We start from the raw sequence: 14,184 nt of genomic DNA, 5'->3' as shown, positions 1-14,184 counted from the left end.
ACTGGTAGAAGGTTAGTGAGTAGAAACGAGGCAACATTTCATCAGCTTTTCATTAATTTGTATATTCAGGCCCTCTAATAAAATAATTTTCAACATTTTGATGAAATACGACTTACTGCATCGATAGGTTTGCCATATAGGCCAATATCTCCTGCTTTGTCAGCAGATTTTAAAGACTGAACTAATAAAAAAGAACCTGAAAAAGAAATGCCCATGAAAAAAATGTTCACCTTTGATGCTATATGCTGATGTAGTATGAAGTAAACTTTTTTGCTGGTAAAATTGCTGCCATTGGGTAATTCAGGCTAAATGCTGCTTCACACAGAGGTGACCACTGAGTGACTCAGAGTCAGATTCTCCTGCCCCTACACTCAGTGACCATGCAGCCCCAGGGTTATTAAACACAGCAAGAAAGGAAAGGCCATCCAGTCCCTTCCCATGTAAAGCAGCCCAGAATTCCTCTCTCTTCTCCAAATATGTGACTTTCAGGGCAGCACCAATGCAAAGATTTTTTTTCTTTCCAAACCTGACCTGTAGTCTTTCTTTATCCACTCACCTGTCTGGACAAAGCTGGCAGTCTCCAGAATGAAGAGTTTAAAACTATTAAAATTATTTGAAATTATTTTAAACTTATTATTATTTAAAATTATTTTAAACTATTAAAACTATTTTAATGTAAAATAATTGAAAATAGTTCAAAATAATAAGCAGCCAGAGCTCACACAAATGAGCTAAACCAAAATCCATCATGAAAGAACAAAAATCTCACAAACTAGACATAGTAAAAAGTTTTCTTTAGGCTCTTGAGCATTCCTGTTGAGTAGTGAATACTCACTGGAGTGTTGAGAACTACTCACAGGATTAAAACTAAATCAGGTGCAGGTGTTGGTGACTTTGATCTGTGCTTGATTAGAGAATCAGGTGTGTGCTAAGTGACTGCATGAGAGCTTGTCTTTTGGAGTCTCAACACCTCCATGCTCTCCTTTTGTACCAGCCCTGTCAAAAAGGTTCCCTTGGCTTGTTTTTCACATCTGTCTTCCCTTTGTTCCCCTCACATGAAAGAACCCTGAACTGCAAGTCAGATCTGTCTTGAAAGAGCTCCTTCATTCTCCAAACTTTGCTCTGTGTGTGATACAGAGGCTCCCAGCTGGGGTTAGAGTTCTGGGGGAAGAAATAACTTTGGGTGAGAAGAAAGGAGCAGAGAGAGCAGCCAGCACCAGTCTCACATGGCAGAGCAAGGACCAGCTCCCAAATATTTTCCTGTTTTCTGCTCCAGAGCTCCAGCATTACGATATTTCCTTTCCTAAAAGCTCTGATTCCAAATGTGCCTGTGCATCCCTCCCACAGGAACCACCTTCAGAAAGGCATCTTGCTATTTATTCATCTTCGGAATAAACAGAGCATTTAAAGCATTGGATAAAAAATAATCTTGGGCATTCCACCCCAAAGTTATAATTGTGTAAAGCATTGGATAAAAAATAATCTTGGGGATTCCACCCCAAAGTTATAATTGAGTAAAGCCACAATTCTCAGTCATTTCTGTAGGAAATACAAAGAAAATACACAAACTTAAGTATAATTGTCAAGTCATTCACTTCAAAAGTTGCTTCACAAGGAGACATTTTCCAATTTAATGTAAATTATCTGTGGGAAGAGAAAAAAAATAAAGGACAAGTAGCAAATGGCTCCATTGAAACATAATGTTTGGAAGACACTCCTGGTCAGGGATTAATTCTTAAAATATTTTTTAAAATTTCTCTTCTGAATAAAAGCCTATTTCATGTTTTCTTAAATTTGGAAAGCTGTTTCCCTTTATAGTGAAATATTTTATGTATTTATTTCCAAATTTGAGAACTGGTGTGAGGTTGTTCTAACCAAGAGATCTCAAGAGCACAGACCTGTAGTATGTGGGAGAAGAATGGGAGGTGAAAGAGGATTTACTGGAGAAAATAATTGTTCTGAACAGCAGACTAAGCCAGTGCTGTAGATGCTGTATCAAAAGAAAAAAAATCAAGAGAAAAGAGTTAAAAAATGTATTGAAAGTCTTCAAATATCAAGCTTCTGGGGGGATGATATAAATAGATATCTTCTGTAAGGAAGATATAAATATATTTAAACATTAAATATATATATTTAATGCTTTGAAAATTCATATTGTATTTGCAGCAAAGAATATCTCCAGCACATCCCCATCCAATGTGATGTATTCCTGCTGGGGGAGGCTGCTCAGGCCATTACCAGTGGGAAAGGAACACAGAAACCATTGGCAATAAAATTTGTGAGCTTCAGGCAAAGTATTTGTGGTGATGGTGGATATGTCACAAATTTAAGTGCCACAAACACCCCATGAATCGTCTTCAGAAAAAAAACTGCAGAAAAAATCCTCATAAAAAATCTGCATTGCTACAAAACTGGGTATTAATAATGCCTTGACATCAACCCTTTGGACACTGGCAGGAAGTGCAGCCTTAAATGATCTGGGGAAAGATGCTCTCTGGATTCTTGAAATTTGTGACAAAAAAGGACACACAAATATAAGGAAATGAACAAATCACCTTCAGCACACAAGGAACATGGGAAAAAAAGGGAAAAGTATGTACCAGGCTGTACATGTGCTGTGCTGATGGTGTGGGGTTTAGTTCAACTTCAGATTTCTTAAATTCTTTTTAATTCTTGGCAATTTATAGTGTGTTGAGCACGATTTTTATGGAGTGGATAAAGACACTGTGTGTTTATGTGTGGGGTTGGATTAATGGATCAGGTTAGATTGAATTTGTCATTTGCTTGGGTTTTGTGTATCAAATACTCTGAATAGTTTAATGTTTTTGTCTCCATGACAGAACAAAGAGTTGCTACCTATTTTGTTCATACAGTTCTACTCAGGAGAATAATTTTGGGATATTTGGCCCATGCTTTTAAGTTATTATTACATTTAGGTTTCAGATTTCAGTCATACTTAATAAAATGAACTAAATTGTCACAGAGATTTAACATTACTTAATTAGAAATTCATAGCTATTTAGTAGAATCTTTGAGTAGGAAGATAATACTTCTATTTTTAATGCCCTAAGAGCAATATCTTCATGTGGTTGTATCTACATATCTATAAATTCAAGAGTTTCCCACTTATTTCCCTGTGATAAAACATTAATCCCTTTCCTTTCTCCAGGGAGCTGTAATTTTCCTCTCCCCTGACTTTGACTTATAGCATATGTACAATTTCTCTCGAAGAAAACATCTTGAAGAAGCAACTGCATGCCCTGCTCCCTGGCACCTCCTGATTTTTATCCATCTCCTTTATCTCCGGGTTATTTTGGGAGTGCCTCGGGGCTGAGGGCTGTTCAGATAGGGCTGATGGCTCATTGCTTTCTCTGTGCTGGAAAGGTCAGGCTGCTCCAGGTGACCTTTCTGCTGGGAAAGCCTTGCTGCAGCTCTGGGAGCTGCCTTTTTGCTGTCCCATGTGGAGGGAGTGCTCCACACGTTCAGCATCATCAGGTTCTGCGCTTTCCTTGATCTGGGAACTGGAAAAGCAGAAACTTCTAACACAGACACTGAAGGGTTTGATCTGTAGCACTGGGAGAAGCTTGGATTGGTGTAATAATACACTACACAGATATTAAGTAGAAAAATCATAAACTTATGTTTCTATAAGAAAACTGTGAGTAAAAATATGCCTTATGTGAGTAAATGCATTGATAGGATGGTGAAGGGTTTATAGTGTAGGGGTGTGGTTGTATCGAGTAAGCAAAGAGTTTAGAAGTTATAATAGAAGCATTTGTGTGCACGTGAGACAGAAGCCTATTGCATCACAGATATCTTTTCATGAAAATCTTTTCCTTGTGATTTTTTCCTTCTGAGAAGCTGGGAGGCCTCAGGAGCACAATGTAAACAATGGTTATCTGCTGCTGTGGAATGCAACAGGTGCATCTGTGATTGGTCTCATGTGGATGTTTGGAATTAATGGCCAATCACAGTCAGCTGGCTCAGACTCTGTCTGAACCACAAACCTTTGTTATCATTCTTTTCTGTTCTTAGCTTATCTAGCCTTCTGAGACGAAACCTTTTCTTCTCTTCTTTTAGTATAGTTTTAATGTAATATATGTCATAAAATAATAAATCAGCCTTCTGAAACATGGAGTCAGATCCTCGTCTCTTCCCTCATCCTGAGACCCCTGTGAACACTGTCACACTATTGGATGAATGTATCCCCAGCGCAGCAAAATTAAGTAAAGGTGATAGGTCAGAAAAGAAAAATAAACCTTGTGGCATCTATCCATTGGGTTAGAAAGTTCTGTATTGCCTTGTAACAGAGAACTTGTGACCACTCTGAGCTATGGCTGGCTGCTTGCTCTCACAGGTCTCACAGCCTCTGAGACTGATGTTTGTGTAAGCAACAAATCATTCTTAGCCCAAAATTAGTTCCATCTCTTCATTAATAGCAGTGATATTAATACCTTGCTGTCTTCACTTCCATTTCTATTTAGGCAGAGCTCTGGAAGTGTTGAAAGGAATTGTTGGAAGCAATGACACCAGGCTGTTCTCCTTTGTGGTTGGAACAGCTGCTACTGAAATAACCAGAACTGTGGAAATGTTTAACCCAGTGAGATCTCCAGCTGCCTCCTGAGGCTGCCACCAGCGCCTTCCCATTTCTCTCCAGCTCTCCACCAGTTTCTTCCCTGTGCAGGACAACAATCCTGAATTTCCTTGAAAAAGAGCTACCAGGCCCTCAGCTGTGGGCTCAGAGCCTGAGCAATTCCATGGTGGCCAGCAGGGAGCAGGCAGCTCTTGGGAGCAGCTGTGTCTTTTAAAGGAAATAAATATCATTTAATATATATAAACACTGCAGGTGCTGCTCAAGGGGCTTTGTAGGTCTTGTTATAAATATGGGAACCTTGAGGGAGCAGAGGAGGAGTCACCTGCTCAGTGATGGTTCCTGTAGGAGCTGGAGAGTCCAGTTTGGCAATTCCAGAAGACATTCGGGGTCTGCTTGGTACTGAGAAATGTCTTTAATTCTTACATTGCCACAGCAGGATTCAGAGCAACTGAGCAATTGACAATTTTTGTAGTTTCTTCAAGTGCAACTTTTTTGATCATGCCACAATTAATAAAATATTTCATGGAGAATCGTTTGTACAGGTTTGGTTGTACTTTTTCCATGCCTGCAGACTTTGCAGTTCACTCTTTCTAGAGCTGTCTGATCCCACTGGCACCTGTGACACCCTGAGAATGTGCCAACATTTGCATCACAACCTCGGGCTTTTCACCATAAATTTGAGGAACTCATTGACATCTGCATTTACATTTTAGAAAATTTCAAATTCCTTTTTGCACTGTTAATTGAAATACTGGAAGACAGAATTTGGGAAAAACTTTTAGTGAAGACTATTTGATTCTCAATCCCCTGAACTGAGTTTCTAGCAAGTCTTTGTAGTTCAAAATTCCAACTGGATTTTGGAATTTTCATCTGTCCCTCATCCTAACAGCATTTTGACTTAGTCCAGAACTGAGGATCCCAAACCCTGGAGTGTGGACCAATATAATTGAGAACCACTTGCCTAACATCACATATGATTCTATGTTTGCAGCAGAAAAAGGGTTTAAAACAATGTCATCAACACCAAATATCAGGGAAGCTACTGGTTAGCAAAGAAAAAGAAAAATAAATTCACTAAAAAGAATAAATATTTTCCAAACATTTCATTTGTGAATCCACATTGCTTTAGATAAAGAATCAAGCTGGCAAGTGGCCCATTAGAAATAGGAGAGAGGAAAAAACGTGCAGAGGTATATTCACTCATTTTTAAGGGTAGAAACTCCCAGAAAATCCAAGAGCTGCAAGAATCAAATCTGCCAAAATCTCTGACTTCTGGAGTTAAACTACAGTTACAGAAATAGGTAATTTATTTCTAGTATTTTTATCACTAATGTATTCACATCTCTGCTCTCATATGTGGAATATATATTAGATTCATAAAAATGAATTGAAATTTACTATTTCCTGGATTATCTTATTCCAGTTAAACCCTTGATTCATAAGGCAATTGCTGAAGATAAATAGAACTTCATGAATTCTTCATAAACCGCACAAATTCACGAGTTAGAGATGAAAAATGTAAGCCACACAACCCTTCATCTGCAGGCCAAAAAATTGGAGTCCAGGTTTGAGATCAGCAGTGCCCAAGATCCATTTTCATCTTATCACCTGAAGGCTTTCTGGCAGCATTTGTGAACTCAGTTTGTTCCCCCAGCTCCATCTCTGCAGGCTAAGTGGCCACATAAAAAATTCACTGGAACTTGTCAGAAACAAGAAGTTGTGAAATGTAAAGTCCCCTCCATCCATCCAGCTGTATAAGCAGCACACAGGAGCTAATTTTCTAACCTTTCACTAAGCTGTGCATGGAACTAGGCACAGAGGAGTTCTTGCACATTTTTAATAAACTAAAGCTCCTCAAATATCAATTCTTTCTAATAATGCATTCCCTAGAAATACCACTTTTGAGGTTTTTCTGTTCTTTATTGCAGAAAAACTTCTCACAGGGACCTTTTGGCTACACAACTGTTACAAAAAATAGCTTTTCCTGAACTGAATAACTTTGGTGTTCTGTTGTTCAGGGGGAGTATGTTAGAGTCAGACTTACATGAAAGAAAGCACAAAGGGGACAGGGAGGATATGGCGCTACTTATTTTGGGGTTTTCATGGTTTTTTGCAGTGTGGGTTAGATTATAATGGGATTTTTAATGTCATTTGGAACCATAAATGTTTTTTAGTTTGAATGAGAGAGAAAACATGAAGACCATCCTCACCTTTGTCTTGGCAGCACTCTGGCCATGTCTCCTATGAGAACATGGAATAACAAAATCATGGAGTGGTTTGGGTGGGAAGGGACCTTAAAACCATCACACCCCATGGGCAGGGACACCTCCACAGACCAGGTTGCTCAGAGCCCCATCCAACCTGGCCTTGGAATGTGGCACTCACATACTCTGGAAAATTCATTCTCCCAGGCTTTTTTCTTCTGAGAAGCTGGGAGGCCTCAGGAACAAAATGTAAACAATGATTATCTGCTGCTGTGGAATGCAACAGGTGCATCTGTGATTGGTCTCATGTGGTTGTTTCTAATTAATGGCCAATCACAGTCAGCTGGCTCAGGCTCTCTGTCCAAGCCACAAACCTTTGTTATCATTCCTTTCTATTCTTAGTTAGCTTTCTGATAAAACCTTTTCTTCTCTTCTTTTAGTATAGTTTTAATGTAATATATGTCATAAAATAATAAATCAAGCCTTCTGAAACATGGAGTCAGATCCTCATCTCTTCCCTCATCCTGGGACCCCTGTGAACACCATCACAGAAATGATGAGCCCAAAGTGACAATAATCATCCTGCAATCCTGCAGCAACATCACTCCCTCATGCTCTGAGACATGTAAAAGGGCTCCTAACATGTATTTACAGCCAGCCAATGGCTACAGAAAATATCACATCAATGCACACATCAAGCTGATGCTTGAGATGACTTTCCAAACCACCTTTGCCAATTGCCTTTCTGCAAATAAGGGCCACGTGTTAATTGCTTTAAATATTTTAAGGGATTAAGCAATTATGGGGTTTTATAGAATAGAGTCAATAAAAAGAAATACTCTCTTTTCAAGTCTACTACATGGACTTAATTATGAGATAAAGTGTTAATGATGCTGTAGTAATTTTACACTGTGAACAAGGCAGATGTAGAGGCTGGCTGGGCCTGTGATAACAGGAATTTCAGTGGGAGTTCAGCTGGGCACCTGCTGCTGCAGAAAACCCCTCAGGTTACAAGTCATTCCTTGAGGAAATGAGTTTTTCAAGCTGGCATAGCAGCAAGAGCCAGAGGGCTTGATCCTTTTCAGAATGAGAGGTGGGAGCCTAAACCACTTCAGAATTCTACAGGCTTTATACAAAAACTCACTTCATTAATCTCTAGCAGACTCTGGAAGGTTGTGACTAACTGTGAGGGGCCACTACTAATTTTGGTTATTAACCTCATTTGATAGAAAGATAATCTGTTTCTCCATTAACGTTAATCCCTTTAAAATATTTCTAGTGCTTCTCCCATTAATCCATGCCCTTTATTTGATTGCAGGGGGACTAATTGCAGAGTAAGATAATGGTTTGGATGAGTATGTCTGGCATAAAAAGCCCCCAACAACTTATCTTTAAAAAGATTTTCTTGAGAGAGAAGCATTTCAAAACTTTTATGTTTCCTAGGCCTGGAAAGGGGTGGGGTATGTAGGGATTCCTAGGCAAGTCTCCAGAAGCATCTAAAACCAGGGTTTGTGGTGTATTCTTACACCAAACACATTTAAAATCCTTCAGCACTATTCAAATAAAACCCAAACTTGATGGGTAGAGAACATTTCACTTGTGGCTGCTGAGAAATAGGTGTCAGTAACATGATTTCTGCTCCCTTCTTTGTTCTGAATGGAATGGGAAACCTGCATTTCCTGGGATTTGGTCAATCTGGGGACATGGTGGTGTAAATATTTAGCTCAGTTAATAAAACAGATGTAACACTCTGGACCTGGTGCCAACAGAACAAAGACCTTGTGCAAGGGCCATTGGTTTCAGCAGCATTTGGGGAGTTGGTGTCAGCTTCATTTTAAACCCAGCAACAGAACCATCGATTTCATTAGGCAGGGAACCATGAAAAACACACAGAAATTGAAATTGATTTGGGATGTAGAAAATACAAATTTGAGAAATTGACTTTGGGATGTAGAAAACACAAATTTTTGGTGAGATTCCTCCCTGAATTTCTCATCCACGCTCTCTTTAACACTGCCATGTGAGGAGCTATGTTTAGACTCCCATGTTCACACAAAAACCTGGAAGATTTCCTGTACCTATGAACTGCTTCCTCAGCATGCAGGAGGCCATGGCAGAAACTTTCATGAGGGAATTCTCAGGCAGAGTTGGGAAGGTCAGCACCAAGGCCTGATCTCCCAGGGCTCCATGCCTGATGGAGTTCTTTCCCAAAGGGATTGCACAGAGCACACAAAGTACAAGGCAGAGGATCCCTGGTTTATATAAGCTGTTTCTAAGCCTTAATTTGGCATAAATGGCTGAGTAAAGTGAATGGGGAAGAGCAAACAGATCCCAAAATCTTTCCTAATGACCTGTCCTGACAGATGCCACCCCAGCTCCCAGAACCACATAAAGGAAATCCAACACAGCAGTGAATCCTGGTAGGACAGAGTTTGTGGGCTGATAATATTAAATAATGTCATTTACATTTTTGATGTCAATTGTGCAAACCAGCTCAGGTGAAGTCCTTCTTCACTGAAAATTGCATTATGTGCAGCATCCCCCAGGTTCGTCACCTGAGCTGCACATTTGCTGTCACTCAGCAAATGAATTTTGCATTTCCTGCATTTATCTGTGTCCCACAGCTCTCACTGACCCTGTCCCTTTTCCCTCTTTCTGAGCTGACCATGGCTCCCAAAGTGTTTTGGAGAATATTGTGTCCTGGTTCTGTACTCAGGATAGTAAATCTGTGTTTGAAAGAGACATTTGCCCACACACCAACAAAGTAAAATGAATTCCACATCAACCTCTGCCCATTAGATTTAAGAATTTATGCAGATTCTCCAGTCAGGCATAATTCCTCCACAACACTGAAAAAAAATCCCTTCCCCCTTAACATTCTCTTGACTTTTAACACCTTAAATATAAAATTCTAGCACTCAACCTCTTCCTTTATCTTCACCTTTCCTCATTTCTCAATTTCGTAGCAGCAGCTTTATTCCCTTGTAATTTACTCTACATCCTTCTTTTCACCAAGCCATCTCTTATGAGCTGTGTGCCAAGAGTGAAAGCTCCACCCTTTTCATCATCCCTGGAAGTTCAGGAAGTTTTGAAGAGGCCTCATGATTTATGTATTTTCATGGAGCATTCTTCACCTCCTGCAAAGTGTCACAAGATAATGAGGCGATGAAAAGCTTGTGAAAGGGGATGTGAGAGGCCACGTGTCAGACATCACACTCCAGAAATCCACCCAAAAGTCCCCTTTGGGCTCCTTTTTTCCAAACTAATCCAAGGTTTTCAACTAAAAGATCACAGCTGGAGAAGACTGGACTTTACCTGAGAAACTTTGATGTGAATAATGTGTTTACATTATTTTTGTTATCTTTAGTGGATATTGTTCATTTCTGTCATGGAAAATATTGAAATCTCACAGACCTCACAATTTCCATAATATTGTTTTCATAAACTTTTCCAAACAAAGCTCACAAGTCCCCATGAACCATCTAAAGTGAATTATTGAGCCAAATAAGGCCCTCACAGACCTTTGGGGAAGAAGAGGAGCTCAAGGAACCCACAGAACTTTTCCATAATACCCACCAGGGTCCCACCCAGGTAAATTCAGGCTGGTGGTGAAATTACCAGATTGGTAATTTCACCAATTAAATTGACAGCTTGGCCAGCAGGCTCAGCTCTGAATGGAGCCAGTTCTGGGGTTATTTCATAGCCTTTGACAGCAGCAACTTGAAAACCACCTTCAGTGGGTCAAATGAACAAACAATTAAACCCTTTCAGAGATTTAGCAAAGAACAAGAGGAACTTTCTGCCCTAAATCAAAAATGGAGTTATATATAAAATTGAATTTCTGCATTTCATTTTTGATAGTTTTTTTAGAAAGCAATTGACTACTCATTTGGAAAAAGGCAACTGCAAACTTAGGAAACATTGAAGTTTTAAAAACGACTATTAAATAGTCTCAAATGTTGATCATTGCCTGAAAATCAGATTAAAAATGCCCAATTATAACAGAAACTCATTTCTAATATATTTTTATTCACCATCATCTTTGCTTCATGAAATCTGATTCCAATCTGAGAAGATTCTGCCTCATTGTACCTGCCAGGGCAGACTAAATTTCTTGCAGCCATGGCTGTACCCTCACAGCCAGTTTAGAACTTCATCACACTGTCAGAGAATTCCTATTTATATAAATATTTATTATATAAATATTCCTATATTTATTATATAAATATCCCTATATTTATACAGCTGCAGAAAAATCTACCCAGCACAGTTCTGAAAAACCTTCAAGCTGTAAACCTTCTAAGATAATGAAAAAATTATCCCATTATCACATTATTAAAATACATATACTTATATGACATATATATTTTAATACCACATTATTAAAATACATATACTTACATCTGCTCACTAATAGTTTGCAATTCTGCCAAGGTTTGCATTCATGAGCAAAACTGCTATAAATTTCAAAGGAATTTACAATTATTTTACCACAGCCTGTTAATAATAGCCAGACTATTCTATGAAAGTAATAGAGCAGAAAAATAAGGCTATCTCTTGTCTCAGGTCATATAAACCATCATTTAAAGCCTATCAGTGTGCTGTGGTTGTTAGAGGCAGTGACACAGGACTAATTGATGGTGACCAGGCAGAAGGCACCCAGCTGGAGCCATCCTCCCCAAGAATCAATGACAGAAGGGTCACCTCGGCCGGGCGTGCCCTGCCAGCCCCGCTCGCTGCTGCCCCCCTCTCATCCCCTGCCAAGGGAAGGATGGAGCGGCTCATTAAACTGAAATTATGCAGCATCATGGGAGATTTGCCCGTGCCGCAACGCTCCTGATGCAAAGGTAATGGATGCATGGGAGGGAAGCTGTTTGAGGAGCTGGTTACCAAAAATGAAAGCGGAGACCAGTGTCACCGTCATATTTTCTGAAAAATCCCTTCGCCAGGATTTCTTCTCCTGGGAAGTTGAGAAGCCTCAGAGAAAAATGTAAATAATAATTATCTGATTAGCTTATCCTCTGTTTGGTGCTTTGGAATGTGGTTTAGAGATTGTTTACCAACAGGTACACGTTTGATTGGTTTCACGTGAATTGTTTTTACTTTATGACCAATCACAGCCAGCTGTGTCAGACTCTGAGGAGTCAGTCATGAGTTTTTCATTATCATTCTTTGTACCCTTCTGTCTGTATCCTTTCTCTATTTTTTAGATATGGTATAATATAATATAATATAATATAATATAATATAATATAATATAATATAATATAACATAATATAATTCATTATATAATGTAATGTAATGTAATATTGTTTTCACCCTTTGGCCAATCAGGACCAAGCTGTGTCAGGACTCTGGAAAGAGCCAGGAGTTTTCATTATTATCTTTTTAGCATTCAGTAAGTATCCGTTCTGTATTCTTTAGTACAGTATAGCATTCTTAAATATAATTTAGTATTATAAAATAATAAATTATCCTTCTGAGAACATGGAGCCAGATTCATCAATTCCTCCCTTAGTCCAGGGGATCCTGAAAATACCACTGCCCACAGGGGCAGATCCCCCTGTGGTGCTCAGCTCTCAGGATCTGCTGCTGCTCAGCTCAGGAAAAGCAGAAATCAGGAAAACCTGTCCTGCAACACTGACACAGAAATTTCCCCCTCTATTTCAGAGATTCAGGACTGCTAAATTGTGCAGCATGGAGAGAGTCTTTGCAGCATGGTTCCAGCGTGTCTTTACATTGCTCCACCTTCATGCCATGATCCCACAAGGAGGTTCCTAAAATACAACTCAAATGAACATAGAATAGGAAAACTCACAGGAAAATGAGCCAAGAGAGAATCATGGAGTGGTTTGGGCAGGAAAGAACCTTAAAGCTCATCTCATTCCACCCCCTGCCATGGCAGGGACACCTTCCACTGTCCCAGGCACTGCCCAGCCTGGCCTTGGGCACTGCCAGGGATCCAGGGGCAGCCACAGCTGCTCTGGGCACCCTGTGCCAGGGCCTGCCACCTCCAGGGAAGGCAAAGCCCAGAGGTCAAGGCCACCCAAATTCCATTTTTGTAGAGGCAATTGCTCTTTCTTACACACAGACAAATTATCCAAGGGGTGGGAAGCCTCTAGGAGAAGGAGAAAAATAAAATTATGTTTTCTCTGAAAGCCTGCACTGCCTTTGACAGTTCCTAGAAATGGGAGATATCAAAATTCACGTTCCACGTAGGTGCTTGGGTTTGTGCAGGCAGCCAGCCCAGGCAGAGTGGGTTGTTCAGAGAGCAAGAGGTGAGAGGGAGAACCATCCCCTTGAGCTTCACCCTAACAAGTGGAAATGCTCAAAGAAAGACTTGCTTTTGTGGGGTCTTGTTTGTTTGTTTGGGGGATTTTTGTCATTTGTGTTTGGGGTTTTTTTTGTTTTTTTTTTTTTTAAGAAAACTTCTGTGGTTGTCACAAAATCTTGTGGTTTCTACACAGGGCTTAGAGTGCAGCAAGGGCACAAGTCTGCCACAGGAACCATAGACATTGGCAGCAGTTCCAGTTTGCCCAGCAGCAGTGGCACCATGCAGGTCACTGCTTTCTCCAGTCCTTCAACATTGATTCCTGAGTCACACACAAAAAATTCACCACTAATTCCCATTTAATACAGAACCAGTAACCAGTTTAGGTTGCCAATATTGCACAAAGGAATTAAATATATTCACTGGGAGAAAAAAATATATTAAAAAAACAAATTGAACCAAGGCTGCAGGGGAAGCATGAGGCACTAACCCCTACAGTAATCCTAAGGCTTCTGTCCTGTTCCCACTGATAAATTTATTACAAATGTGTAGCCATGAACTGCAGCAGAAAATTTCATGCTTATATTGATGAGATTAATGGACTATTATCTCATTTCCAAGATTACTTAGAATTGATTTTATGGCTCCTTTCCTCTCACGGGTTTCAAGCACTGATTAAAGAAAGGCCTTGGCTATAAAATCAGAGCCTGAACTTTGCCAGGTTTGAACTGCGTTTTCATACAAGCTTTTGTGCTGGAAGCACAGTCACATCTAAAGAAAACATTTGTAAGAGGAAAAAACACATTTCTGTAGTATTCTTCCTTTTTTTTTTTCTCTTTCTTTGGCACCAATATGGTTATAAAAACCACATTTCTGAAGTATTCTTCCATTTTTTCTTTCTCTTAGGCACCAAGAAATGGTGTCCAAGAAAAAGAAAAATGGAAGAATGGTAATAAAAACCACATTTCTGTATTATTCTTTTTTTCTCTCTCTTCCTTGGGCACCAATATGGTAATAAAACCCACATTTCTGTAGTATTCTTCCATTTTTTTTCTATTTCTTGGGCACCAATAAGCTCTGGGGAGTGCACAGCAAGGAGCCTGGTGCTGAGGCT

General features: G+C 39.6%; 1 protein-coding gene across 2 annotated transcripts in view; it reads right to left on the bottom strand.

The window, feature by feature from the left end:
- The window catches only part of RBFOX1 (RNA binding fox-1 homolog 1), a 1,176,073-nt gene that overhangs the window by 802,808 nt on the left and 359,081 nt on the right, over positions 1-14,184 (bottom strand). The window lies entirely within an intron of this gene.

The sequence above is a fragment of the Melozone crissalis genome, unplaced genomic scaffold (genome assembly GCF_028551555.1).
Source record: "Melozone crissalis strain CALT ecotype California unplaced genomic scaffold, PUWL_Pcris_2 ptg000012l_1, whole genome shotgun sequence".
Taxonomy (NCBI): domain Eukaryota; kingdom Metazoa; phylum Chordata; class Aves; order Passeriformes; family Passerellidae; genus Melozone; species Melozone crissalis.
The sequence above is the reverse complement of the archived record's forward strand: the minus strand, read 5'-3'. Positions and strand labels throughout refer to the sequence as shown.